The sequence below is a fragment of the Bubalus kerabau genome, chromosome 17, assembly GCF_029407905.1.
Source record: "Bubalus kerabau isolate K-KA32 ecotype Philippines breed swamp buffalo chromosome 17, PCC_UOA_SB_1v2, whole genome shotgun sequence".
NCBI classification, from domain to species: domain Eukaryota; kingdom Metazoa; phylum Chordata; class Mammalia; order Artiodactyla; family Bovidae; genus Bubalus; species Bubalus kerabau.
The window spans coordinates 44,564,592-44,579,463 of record NC_073640.1 but is presented as its reverse complement, the minus strand read 5'-3'; positions in this window follow the sequence as shown (position 1 = coordinate 44,579,463).

Below are 14,872 nucleotides of genomic sequence, written 5' to 3'. Positions count from 1 at the left end.
ATCTCTCTTATTTTTAATCACGGTTCCTTTGCATCTTCCAGCGCTGGATTCCAGCTCATAGATGTCTTGCAAGTAGAATGAAGGAATTGCTTCCCTCATGTTCCAGTCAGAAGTGATTTTCAGGGGATTATGATATGCACACAAGCCGACATGGTTCTCCCGAAAGTCACCCCACCCACAGCAGGCCACTGGGATGAGGGCGACCAACACTCAGTTTGCTGAGTGAGAGGATTCTGGCATCAGTTCTGTGGCATTTTCCACATGTTTAGCCTGAAAGAAGACATTTGTTTGGACTATATGCTTCTGTGTACTTTTTTAATGCAATAAAATTGACAGATGACTCCTTTTTGCAACAGGTTTGGAGAAAGGAAATGTGGTAGTGCTGCCCTCCCCTTTCTTCTTGATGGCTGTTTAGACAGCAGTCTTAAAAAATCACTAGTCACTAAAATCCCTCATGCCCATTTCATATTGTGTTGATTCATATTAAATTCATGACAACAAAAAAGCAACTTGAGGCACTTTTGGAAATGACCGCTCTTTAGCGCTGCTCCTTCCTCCGGGCTCGGTGGGCCCAGCGCCCATAAAGCTGCCTGCTGTCTGGTGTCATGAAAAGAAACAGCTTTGCCTGGGAATGCCATTACTGTGTAATGAGGCATGCAGCAAAATATACCTTCAGCAGCCACTTGATGAAGGCTTGCTGACACACCAGACCAGACAGAAATGTTTTTTTGTATGTTCTTCCTTATTTTGTCCATCAATCACATCATTAGTCAAAGCAGACGAGCCTGTCAGCCGGGCCCAGATGCGGAGTGGCAGGCGATCAGCGGACAGGTGTTCCAGCTCCCCCAAAACGAAATCCTGAAATGAGAAAGGAGCCAAGACCTTGTTTCAAGGGCTAGAATGTCAATGAGCGAGAAACAACACCGAAGGGAGGTGCTCAGAAGCGGACTTCTGAGGAGGTGACTGGCCTGGCTCCCTGGTGTTGGCTGACTGAGCCAGGACAGGGCCTCGATTTGGAGGAGGTGGAAGGAATTGAGAGCAAAGTCCATTCGTTTCCTGCGGTCAGTGAGGTATTCAAGTATAATATTCAAAGACAATAAGTAAATGAAACTTCCCTCACGACCTCCTTCGATAGCCCAAGTGCATAAAATCAGGTTGGGTGATTCAAATGCCTCAGGCCACCCAAGCCCATCCGAGCTGTCTGCCTGATGCATTTGCAGCCGCTTTGCTCATTTCCAGGGAAATCAGCCACCCCTGTGGTAGTGCCTGCCCCTCCTTTTCAGTGCATCCTAGACTCTCTTCCTCTGGGGCATTGTTTTTGTGATGCTTTCTGTCTGGAACTTAACAGGTTAACAAAACCAACCATATGGAGTCATCTTCAATGGTTAATGTCTAGCTTTTCAAGCAAGCTCCAAAATGAATTTGTGTAATGAGCTCATTGTTCAGTTACCTCCTGGTTATTGAGAAGGACTAGCTAGTCAAGTTCCCACCCCCACCTGCCCTGTTCAGCCGCAGTGGTCAAGGTGATGCTTTGTGATGGGCCAGCTGAGTTGTGGTTTAGCATGCACTCTCTTTTTTCCAATTTTAAAAATACACTATATTGTAAAACAGTTTTAGATTTACAGAAAAATTGAGAAGCTAGTAGACAGAGTTCTCATATACCCTGTACCCAGTTTCCCCTATTACTAACATTGCAGATTAGTATGGTATGTTTGTTGTAATTCATGAACCAATATTGATAAACTATCATTAACTAAAATCCATACTTTGTTCAGATTTTCTTAGTTTTTCCTGAAAGTCCTTTGTTCCAGGATCTCATCTGAGACGTCACATTACACGTAGTTGTCATGTCTCCTTAGGTTTCTCAGACTTCCTTGTTCTTGATGACCTTGACAGTTTTGAGGAGTATTAGCATGTTCTATTTTTTAATAAGTTATCTGTGCTTTCAAATGGGGAATCTGTGTGTATGTGTGAATGTAACATTCTTTACATTTCAATAAATAAGAGCACTTAGAAAGAAAGGGAGGAGGGGAAGTATTAGGAGGGAAGGAAGGGAAGGAATTAAGACCACTGAAAGGTCAGAAATCTTTACACAGCACCAGGGGAAAGATTCCGACACTCCAACCTTTCCCAGAGTTGACCTTTCCGAAGAAATGCTGAGCAGGAAGGAGGTGATACCTGATACAAGATTCAAACCCACACTTCCACCTTTAACTGAGAATTAAATCTGCAGATATTTCCTCTGGGATTTCCAAACAGAGAGCAAGCCCATCATTAATCTAGCCAGCCATTAGATGCCACCATGGCCTGGTGGCATTTATCTGAGCCAATGTTTGGGTGGAGTGGGCCCTGTGGAGATCTCAGGTTGGGGTGACGTGAGTATGACATGAGGGGATGGGACTAAGAGGATGAGGGCTGTGGCTCATCTGGGGACCTGAATGTACTGAGCGTCCCAGGACCAGGACAAGAGTCAGTGTGTCAAGCCATCTCTTTGCAGAGACTTCTCAAGCCCTCTTCCTCTCTGCCACTTCTTTCCCTCCTCTTGCCTTTTCCATCTTTCTCCATAAAGCTCACAGAGGGGCCAGGGAAGAAAGAGGTAGTCAGGTTGGGAAATATGTGGTCACTTTTGCTGACTATGAAAGACCATTCATTTTCTTCCTCTGTCTCAATATCTTATTTAGGGAAGAAATAGTGTCTCTTAAATGACCTACAATAAGGCACCAAAACCACAGTAGCTCGGTACCCACCACATCCCACCAAGAGCCCAGATGCTGCATATAAGTAATCTTGTTAAATTACACTTTACAATTCATCCTTCCAAGTACCCTAAGTTTTCCAGCTTATACACATGTTTTATGAGCCTGACTTTCACTCAGAAGGTCTACAGAAAGTAAAATAAATGAATTCAACATTCTATTCAGCCTAGATCATCTGACATTTATTCTTAAATGGGACAAGTGACAATTTGAAAGCTATGTTCACACATAAGAATTTTTAAGCCTGATGTGCAGTGTATAATTAGTCCATCAATCAATCCATCAGTCAATCAATTTTACCCGGTTCTACTGGGTGCCAGGCCAAGTGGAAAGACTGGTTCCCACCCTCCATGACCTTCAGGTAGTTGGGAAAGTAGGATTGCATCTTCCCCACTTTTACCTGTTGATTAGAGAAGCTCCTTGACTCAGTCAGGGTCAACTCTGAGAATAGGCTCAGTTATTTAGATTCTTTTTCTTGGGAATTCAGAATTGGAACACAGACTGTCTAAGTCAGGTCTCTATGACTCCTTATAAGGACGAGCAAGGTCAGGGCTGGATTGGGCCTTGAGAACACAGAAGGGTATGAGATGGTAAGATGAGAAAGAGAAAGAGAGAGAATACAGATGTGCAATGAGAGGCTGAAATGAATACAAGGCAAGTCCAGATGGTCTCAAAGAACAGGTGGCTGTGTTTCCTGATTCCAGTACCTCCTGCGTCCCAGGGGCCCATGACACCAGGGAAATACCACTGTAACTGTCCAACTAACCCTAGCTTCTTGTTTAAGCAAGCCTGGGGAGGGTTGTGTTTTCTGTCTCAAATTCCCTTTACTAAGATCACACCTACCAAATGGGCCTTAAATACAGAAAATGTCCTCTAAGTCAGAGGAAGGAGCAACAGTTGTGGGAAAAAAACAGCTGTAGGAGGAGCCATAGAGTCTTTGAGTGTTGGAAAGACTCAATAAGAAAAGAATGGGTTACTTCACTTAAATGTGATATCATTTCTGCCTTCAAAATATACTGTAGGAAAAATGGTAAAAATCCTGTAAAAGCAAAGAAATGAAGTGAGCATCTCAACTTCTTCACTGAGATCTAGAAAAGTCTCCTACTTGCCCTAACCCATATAAAGGCAGGCACATCACCATTCAGGAGAAGTTCCTGTAAGATGCAGTCCTCTGGACCTAATTCACATCCTCTTTGCCCCTCAATAAAAGGCTAGAGATGCATAACAGTAAAAGACTTTATCTTCAAATGCAACATCACTGTGGAGAAGGCAATGGCACCCCACTCCACTACTCTTGCCAGGAAAATCCCATGGACAGAGGAGCCTGGTGGGCTGCAGTCCATGGGTTCACTAGGAGTTGGACACGACTGGGTGACTTCACTTTCACTTTTCACTTTCATGCACTGGAGAAGGAAATGGCAACCCACTCCAGTGTTCTTGCCTGGAGAATCCCAGGGACGGGGGAGCCTGGTGGGCTGCCGTCTATGGGGTCGCACAGAGTCGGACATGACTGAAGCGACTTAGCAGCAGCAGCAGCAACATCACTTTGCCTTTTCTCTGGAACACATTTTAGGAACAAAATGCTCATTTTCAATAAAACATTATGCAAATGATATTAATATAAAAGTAAAAATTGGGCTCCCCAGGTGGAACTAGTGGTAAATAATCTGCCTGCCAATGCAGGAGACGTAAGAGATGTGGGTTCAATCCCTGGGTTGGGAAGATCCCTTGGAGGAGGAAATGGCAACCCACTCCGGTATTCTTGATGAGAGAATCCCATGGACAGAGGATCCTGGTGGGTTACAGTCCATGGGGTCACAAAGAGTCAGACATGACTGAGCATCTGAGCAAGCAAGCAATATAAAAATATATAGCTCTCATGAAAGAGATTTTTGGTTTTGTCGTGTGTGTGAGTTGGTTTGTTGAGGGTGCTTTGGAGTCTGGCAACCTCCGGTAGGGCAAGGTCACTAGACTGAAACATTGTGTAGATTTTAGAAGCCCCTCTCAACAGCTCTCAGAGGAACAAACATGTTCTCCCAGATTGTTTTAGTCTTGCATCTTAGGGTCTTGACCCGGACCATGGGAGGAGCAATGGTGCAAGTAGCAGCCCCGGGGATGATATCATATAAGTTGTATTTATTGGTCTTCAAAGAGCCAAGTGATGCTGGCATCTTCTGAATGCTCTCTGTCATCTGGATTCCAGCTAGGCAAAGTGGGAATTACTATCCCCACTTTCATAAGAAGATCAGAAAGGGTATATAATTTACATGACCCAAAAGTCTGCAAGTGGCCAAGCCAGAATGCGGCACTAGTCTCAAGGGCTTCAGGGCCGCTGAATGCCGTGACGTCATGCTGTGTCCCTGAATGTTCAAGGTCTGGCAAAGGGCAGAATTCATGCATCCAAGACCATCTGGAGATTCTAGAGATTCCAGCATAGCAGCTCCTCAATTTACAAATGCCTTATCAGTGAGCTTCTGCAAGAAGTTTCTGCGTAACAAGGTTTATTTCTATTTACACTGACAGCAAATAGAAAGCCTTATTTTAGCTCAATAAATGGAGAGTAAAACTTGAGTAAGATTCAGATAGGTGCTAAGGTCAGAAATACAGCTTTATTCATTCTATTGGCAAAACTCATTATAAGGTGTGACTATTAGGACTGCCAGGCTGCTGGAGAATATACAAGGGAAATATATCTGTGGTCCCCGAAACCATCTTGTACTCAAATACCAATGCATGGCCATGGACACCTGGTGCCCGGGAAAAAGACAGTGTTTGAAGCGTTGAGAAAATGCAACCTGCACCTTCATGCTCTGTAGAGCAGCGGCATCCCAGTTCCTTTAATGACACACGTAGAAAGAACAGCCAGCAGCTTTCAGCTGCAGCAGCCTGCTCTACTGGAGCCTCCAGGATAGCACAGGGCTAAGGCTGGGGCCCACGTGCAGCAGGAGCTCCTTCAGAATACCAGTTCAAGTGCTGTCATTGATCTCTCCACTCAGCTAGCCTCCAGGCATGCTGTGTATAGCTCTGAAGGTTATACCAACATTGCCTTTATAGGGAGGCTGGCACCGTCATCCCATGGGGGCTTACGAGGGGCATCTTTCACGCGTGACTCCTAAAACATGCTACTTGTCTGAGTCAACAGAATGATGTTTTCCACTATTGTGTCTCCTTACATTCCCAGAATGCCTGGAGCTGGGGCACCCTGGGTTGCTGAGTGGGTGTCCCATGAGCATATGTGTCCCCATGTGTTTGCCCGCAGCTGCAGAAGCCCAGATGCTCCCCGGGGCTCAAGTCTGCCCTCATACATCTCTCCCACCCACCTGGAGGCACTCGGATGGAAGCAGGGCATATGGAAACACACAGGGGCCTTCAGCAAGTCAATAATTAGGACCCCTTTTACACTGATATATTTAAATATTTGTTTAGTATTTATTTAGCGAAAGTGGGAAGAAAAGTGATACTTAGTTAATTAAATAGCATACTTTTATTTTTAAATTTTTATCTCAGTGATATATCAACATAAAATTGTAAAAAATTCAAATATCACTGAATTACATAGAATGTGTGAGCCTCAAATATACCCACCTCCACCTCCACTCCCCCAAATGTAAGCACTTGAAACAATTAGATGTACATATTTCTAGTCATTCTTAATCCATTTCCATATGTATAAAGTATATATATTATATATATATCGGATTTTCACGTAAGTGAAGATATATTTTACAAATTATCCTTGCCCTGTTTTCCATTTAATTCATTTCAAAGATCTTTCAAAACTAAAGCACATTACTCCTTTAAACAGTTGTTTAGTATTCTGCAGTATTGGCATGCCATAATTTACTATAAAATATTTAAGATTTTTTTTTCATTACTTCATGTAAAACTGGTATACAAACTTGTACACAAGTCCTTCAACATTTTAGAAATGTTTCTATAAACTAGATTTCTAGAATTAAAACTACTTGTTTGAAGGGTATGTACATTTTAAATTTAGACACTTTCACCAAATCTGTCTTTTAAAAGGGATAGTTGATGATAGATGTCGCAGTATTTTTTTACATCTTCGCCTGATCCAGATACATCAGTCATTGAAAATATTAAAATTCTAAGGTATAAAAAGAGATAATCTTGTTTTCATTTAGATGTCCGTGTTTAATTAGAAAGTTTGAATGTTTTAAAATGTATTTATTGACTACTTGTATCTCTTGTTCTCTGAATAGTCCAATCATTTCCTTTTTCTAATTTTCTATTAAGTTAATTTTATTTTTCTTATTGATTTTAAGAAGTGTACTACAGGTTTTAGTTTTATATAGTTATACATATTTCTCCCAGTATATGATTTATCTTTTGTTCAAAAGACTTTTCTTGGTTTTAATGTAGTCAAATATGTCAACCTATTTGTTTAGAGACGCTGAACTTCATATCTTATTGAGGAATACTTTCTATGTTTTCTTTTAATTATTTTTATAAGCTCTTTAATCCACATTGAAATTTTGTATATTGTGAACCAAAAGTCTAATTTTCCAAATGAATAGCCAACTGTCTTCATCACTGGTTAACTGAACCATTCTTTCCCCTCTATATCAAAGTCATGCCTTTGTCATAATTCAACTCTCAATTGTACGGTTCAATTTATTCCCTCAATAGTTTATGCCATCGCTCTCTCACTTTCCTAAGACAACACAGTTGTCGATGCAATACCCTTGGGTGAAGTGTGGAAACTTGGTGGGGAAATGAGCCCTCTCACATCAATTTTCTCTTTTCAAAACTGTCTTCATGATTCCTCTGCTGTGTCTCTGCCATGTGATTTTAGAATCTGCTTGTCACATTTCTTTTAAAGTTCCTTACTGATACTTGATTGGGAGATGTGTCAGTCATCATTGTACCCTAATCATACCTCTCAGCAATCCCCTTTATTCCAGACACTGCTGGATAATTTCGTAAAATGAACTCTGCACAGGCAAGTCTTGGTTTTGGACTTGCTTCCTGGGGAAAACTTCCCCAGCTCAAGACAAGAGAGCATTAAAGTTTGAGTGGGCAGTTTATTTGGGGAAATTTCCCATTACTGAGTCTTCCTATCTGTGAAGACTCTTCAGTTGTATAGCTTCTGTTATATCTTTATAAACTTTTATAGTTTTTATACAAGTTCTGCACATTTCCTGCACACTAGCTTTATCTCTAGAGCTTATATGTATTTTGTTATTATCAAACAGTGCATTTTCACAGTGTACTTTCTACTTGTTTTTGTCTAGAAATGCTATCTTTGTATATTTATCTTGTATCCAACTACCTTCAAATAATAATTCTAAGGAATTTACTTTAGCTGTGTAAGGTATGAATAATGATACTTTTGTATCTTCTATTGGACTATTTTATTTACTCAATTTTATTTCTGTATTTGTGGCTGAAACTTCAATGGGTGTCTCATCTAATTTCTTAACAAAATCAAATAAAATATTTCTAATTTTACATCATTAATTTGAATTTCTTAACCTTTATATTGAGATAAGAAGTTTTCTTCCTTTCTTATCTTACTTTGGCTTTTAAAATCATGAGTGAGAGGTTAATTTTATTTAATACCTATTCATACTGCAGTTCTAGTTTACTCTGTCAATTTCATCAATTACAGCAATCGATTTCCAAAGATTTAACTACTCTTTAGTTCCTAATTTCTTTAATTCAACTCAGTAACAAGCAACATAATTGTATCTTGATTGCAGTTTTTGTATTTGTGCTCATACATGAAAATTTCAGTTTGCTTTTATATGCTGTTCTTGTCTTCTTTTACTGTCGGGGATGGCTCAGTGGGTAAAGAATCTGTCTATAAAGCAAGAGACACAGGAGATGTGGGTTCGATCCCCAAGGTGGGAAGATCCCCTGGAGGAGGAAACAGCAACCCACTCCCAGCCTGGAAAATTCCATGGACTGAGGAGCCTGACAGGCTACAGTCCAAAGGGTCACAAAGAGATGGACATGACTGAGCAACTAAGCCAAATAGAATGAGTTGGGAAGGTTTCTGTGGAATATAAGAATTTTCTGTTTTATTGAATGTTTAGAACAACTTATCTACCAATGACCTACATCTAGTAGCATTTATAGAAAAGATGTTTTACTATTCTAAAATTTTTATTCCAGTGTTTTAAAGTTGTTAATGAATCAATCTTGGTGATTTTGTTTACAAGAAACATTTCTTGCAAATAAAAGAAATGGCCACATTTTGGCTACATTTTAGAATGCAATAATATTTGTTTAGTTTTTTTAATCCCCTCAATATCTAAAGTTATGTTCTTTTCCTCATTGCTAATACTAGCTATCTTTGTATATACTATTTTTTTAACCATAATCACCAGACATATTTGTCTTTTTGAAGAACCAAATATTAAAGTTAATTGTGTTTTTCCATTTCATTAATTTTGGGTTTATCATTATCAACAATTCTGTCCTAATTTCTTTGGGTTTATATTATTATCATTTCTTGATGTTTAGTCATTTAACTTCAACCATTTCATTTCCTTGTATATACACTTAAGTTTCTTGTGGTTGTCATTAGTTTTTTAAAAATATATATAAATGTGACTCATTATTATCATGAAATCATCATTTTATTTTAATCTCCTCTGTAACTCAAGGGTTATTTTAGTAGTCTGGATTTTTAATGTGATTTGTCTTTATGATCCATATGATTTCTGACTTGAGTAATTTATAGAAATTTCCTTTGTGACTTAATGCATGGTCAATTTTATAAATATTTTATGTATGTTTGAAAATAGTGTGAGTTTTCTATTTGCTTAGAAAGAGTATATGCATATATATACACACATATAAATATATATATTCTATAATTTACTCATTTTTCTTTTAACCTCTGCGTTCTTATTTTTTTGAGTTCTGAGAGAGGTCAGGCAAATATCTTCCAGGATAGGTGAGGATTTAGAACATTTTTCCTATTTTCTGTTACTTTTTGTTTTTTAAAGCTATGGTGTTGTGTATATAAAGGCGTCTTTTATATAAGTGAACTAAAGTCTCTTGTCTGACAAGCTACTTTTACCTGGTGGATGGAGACTAGTTTTACGCAATCTTAATGGAAGCATCATCCCAAGAGAAAAGTTTGGTAAATTAGGTAAGAGAACATCAAGGCCTTTCAGTGCCATGCTGTAGACCTTGGCTTTTGTTCTCTATGTAATGGAGTCATCAAAGGGCTTCACCATGGTTGTAATATGCTCAATTTTTATTTTAGAAAGAGCACTCTTGCTGAATTATGAGAATGATGATGTGAGAGACTAGAGAGACTGACACCCAGAGAGGGGCCAATAGGTACTGAAGAGGTTTAGTATAGAAGATTAATGAACAGAAAAGGCAGCACATATTTAAAAACATACTCTTCATTAAGAGTTAGCATCCACACAGTCACTTCATGGAGTAGCAAATCCTGCAGGCCAACAGTCCATGGAGCCTGTGGGCAAAGATGCTGAGAGACCGCAGACGTTTAGTACTGAGGATGAACAGCTTTCACTGTAAAGCAGGAAATTACAAAAGCCTCAGACTGGAGGGGTCGTTCAGGCTGAAAACATGGCAAACTCCAAAATAGTATAGCAGGTCCATGAGTGATGAAGCCACACTTGGTGATTAGGAAAGACAAACTATATCAGAGGCACTGCCCCAAAACAGACCATGAGAAAGACAAGCAGTGTTGACATCACATCTTGGATGGTGGGTCAAGTGGGTAGCCATATAGGGCTCTCCGCCTTCTTTTGACCTGTAAGAAGGGCAAATGGCACAAAAACATCATTCTCCCCATGTTGTCACTAGCCCCACCCCTCGCCTCAGCAGTAGGGGCAAGTGGACTTGGATCCAAAACACCAAAAGACCCCAAGCATTGTTAACATTTGTCTGAGTAGCTATCTTCTTAAAGGCTTGCTGGCCTCTTTAATTCAAGGACAAGTCAGCTCTCCTATCACTCAAAATAAAATAAAAAATTGCCCCGGGTCACCCTGACTGTGTAGTACAAGGCACCGAGCAGGTGTGTCTCTGAAATGGCCTCCTCAGAATCACAATTATCTAGCAATCCCTCCCAAAGAGGCAGATCAAATGAAGCTATATTTCTCTGACAGAAACGAACAAAATGTGGAAAGTACTAGGGAGAGAGAATGAAGAAAAACAACAGAATAAACTTGAGAGTTTCAATGTTGACCTTGAGTACTCCGTCTGTTTTCAGAACTTGGGGGTCAAGCAACGTCTGTTTCTAATTAATTTTATTCTTTATCATTTTCTTTAAAGGAAAACATGTCTTTGGAGTCAAGAGCTTCTCTGCATTAAAAAAAAAAATACTAAGAAAAATGTCATCATTTAGAATTTCTTTTGCCACTGAGAAATGTGGAAATTGTAAAAAAGAGGTTTCAAGAAAACTGCAAATGTCTATTATTGTTTAATAGAATGGTTTTCTGTATCAGAAATGTCATGTAACTAGTAATGTTTAAAGATAATCATCAAACCATATTTAACAAACTAATGAAACATGACTCTCTTTTTTTGACCAGAAAACATTTTTTAAACTTTTGAATTCTTTCTTAATGCCAATATTTTAAAACAGGAGATTTCACGGAAAGATCCATACTCCTTTTTTTTCTTTTGAAAGATACAGAGATCTGACAATACTTCACAAAACTCAGCTGGCGCCGAGTGGCAGCTGTCTCCTCAATGGAGGCATCCTATTTCACCAGGGCCTCTGCCTCCTGGGGCCTTGGAGGCAGTTGCCACTTGGCATTAAGTCTGCAGGACTGTTCTCCTTTGAGTAGAATTTAAAAAGAAAGTGATATCCAGGTTGCTACCAAAGTAGAAAAATCAAAGCTATGCCATGAAGTCTGAGGGTTTCAAAATAATTGGTATGGTTTACAGCCAGCCAGTTTTATTCATTTACATTACTCACCTGGCCTCTATCAGCCTGTGTTCAGTCAGTTCCAGGCCATTCCCAAGCATAATGCAACATGTTCCCTCCTCCTTGGGGGAGGCTCAGGATGGCTCCAGTGGGACACGTTCATCCTAGGAATGTTTGGGAATGTCATTTTCCCTTGGGTTCCCAGAAGCCCAAAAGGTCAACAATGGGGGGCGCAGATAGAGAATTGAGATGGCATGACATCTCTCTTATTATACTTGAGGAGAAAGGCTGGATATCAGTTAATAACCAAAATTTTAAAAATACAAAGCTGAGCTTAAAGAAAGGAAATCCACAGGAGTCAGAATTAAAAAGAGAACTGACCGCAAGAGTGGTAAGCCCAGTGGGGGTATGGGCAGGATAGGGAAAGTTCTATGTATTAGTTCCCTGGCATTGTATAATAAACTGCCACAAGCAGGGTAGTTCAAAACAATAGAAATTTCTTGTGTCACAGTTCTGGAGGCCAGAAGTCTAGAATCAAGGCATCAACAGGGTCATGATCCCTCTGAAGGTATTGATGAAGAACTCTTCCCTACCTCTCTCCTAGCTTTCAGAAGCCTCAAGTGTTCTTTGGCTTGTAGATGCATCACTCTGATATTGACCAGGGTTCTTGGCCTTCTTCAATCAATAGAAATTGATCAGAGGCCAGAAAAGAAATTCATGCAAGGCTTTTACTAGGTCCCCTGCTGCAGCAGATGGTAGGAATAACAAACAATATGTTCCCTTACTTTCTCCCTGGAGCGAGCAATGGGGAACGGGCGCTGGTTCCTTATATGGGGTGAGAGTAGGGGTGTGTCCAGGAGTTGGGACAAAGGGATAGCTTAGGTGGTTTGCCCACCTCTTTGAAGGTGCTGACTGAGTGCAGAGGGGAAGCACAGCACCATGTTTTTCTCCCCGCTATTCAGAAGTGGCAGTTGGGTTTCTCCTTCTTGGTCTTTTTGTTTCTTTTTGTCCATAATTTGCCCCAACTGTGCATGCTTACAGTTAATTTTAGTCCCTCATACCTTCCCTGTATTCTGTTTTTCCAGGAGATGTTTGCAAGCACTGCAGAAAGGGTGCCACATCACAGCCTGTCTCGACTCCATCCTCCGCCTTCACCTTGCGGTCCTCCCTGTGTGTCTTCACATTGCCTTCCTTCTGTGCATGTCTATCTCTGTGTCCAAATTACCCTTTTTCACAAGGACACCAGTCACAGTGGATCAGGGCCCACCCTCATGATGTATCTTAACTTGGTTTCCTCTGTAAAGACCCTACTTCCAAATAAGGTCCGATTTTCGAGGTGCTGGTGTTTGGGTTTCAGCATATCTTTTTTAAGTGGACACCATTTAACTGGTAACAGCACTCTTGGGGGCAATCCAGGGCTGGAGTTTTAAACGTTATGTGGAGTCTGAAGATGAAGCCTTAGCCATTGTGGAGAGGAGTTGAAACACGATGTCTCCCTCAAGATAAGACCCTGAAAAGCTGCACGCTCAGTCGAACGGGAGGCTCTGTGAAAAAATTCAGACCATGATGGGAAAAGGAGCAGAATCCCCTCAATGGTCTGGTTTGAACAGTTGCTTGAGAATTCAAAATCCCAGCCTACAACATTTTCAGTTCAGTTCAGTTGCTCAGTCATGTCCGACTCTCTGTGACCCCCATGGACTGCAGCATGCCAGGCTTTCCTGTCCATCACCAATTCCTGGAGCTTGCTCAAACTCATGTCCAAGTCAGTAATGCCATCCAACCATCTCATCCTCTGTCGTCCCCTTCTCCTCCTGCCTTCAGTCTTTCGCAGCATAGAGTCTTTTCCAGGGAGTCAGTTCTTCGCATCAGGTGCCCAAAGTACTGCAGCGTCAGCTTCAGCATCAGTCCTTCCAATGAATAATCAGGACTGATTTCCTTTAGGAATGACTGCTTTAATCTCCTTCCAGTCCGAGGGACTCTCAAGAGTCTTCTCCAACACCACAGTTCAAAATCATCAATTCTTCGGTGTTCAGCTTTCTTCATGGTCCAACTCTCACATCCATACATGACTACTGGGAAAACCATCTCTCTGACTAAGTGGACATATGTTTGCAAAGCAATGTCTCTGCTCTTTAATGTGCTGTCTGGGTTAGTCATAGCTTTTCTTCCAAGGAGCAAGCATCTTTTAATTTCATGGCTGCAGTCACCATCTGCAGTGATTTTGGAACCCAAGAAAATTAAGTCTCTCACTGTTTCACTATCTGTCATGAAGTGATGGGACTGGACGCCATGATCTTCATTTTTTGAATGTTGAGTTTTAAGCCAGATTTTTCACTCTCCTCTTTCACTTTCATCAAGAGACTCTTTAGTTCCTCTTCGCTTTTTGCCGTTAGGGTGGTGTCATCTGCATATCTGAGGTTATTGCTATTTCTCCTGGCAATCTTGATTCCAGCTTGTGCTTCATCCAGTCTGGCATTTTGCAAAATGTACTCTGCATATAGGTTAAATAAGCAGGGTGACAATATACAGTCTTGATGTACTCCTTTCCCAATTTGGAACCGGTCCTTTGTTCCATGACTGGTTCTAACTGTTGTTTTTTGACCTGCATACAGATTTCTCAGGAGGCAGGTAAGGTGGTCTGTATTCCCATCTCTTGAAGAATTTTCCACAGTTTGTTGCGATCCACACACTCAAAGGCTTTGGCATAGTCAGTAAAGCAGAAGTAGATGTTTTTCTGAAACTCTCGCTTTTTCTATGAATTTGCAACTTCTAAAGGATCCAGAAAGTTTTCAGTACTCAAAGATTTGTATAAATTTTGTCTTGTGCTGGTAATAATCCTGGAGCATCAGAAGAAACAAAGGAAAGGAAACCTCTACGGAAGATGACCCCATAACATGGTCCACCTGGATTTCTCACAAGGAAAACCAGGCTCCATGACAATGGGCTCACAATCCAAAATTACCAACAGATAAGAAAGCTACAGATTAGCAATGAAAGTCAACAGAAACAATAAACTGTGCTAGAGCCCCAACTTTGAGAATGAAATGTCAATTTTAAAAGCATTATCTAAACCTTGTTTAAATGATTTTTACACAAGATTTTTTTTTAAAGAATTAAACTCCTGAGGGTAGGGAGGTGAAACAAGATACTTTGAAAACAGAACAATGGATTTTTTATTTAAAAATGAACCAAATTAATAGAGCATCCAAAAATGACCAACATAGTCAGTGAGATTAGT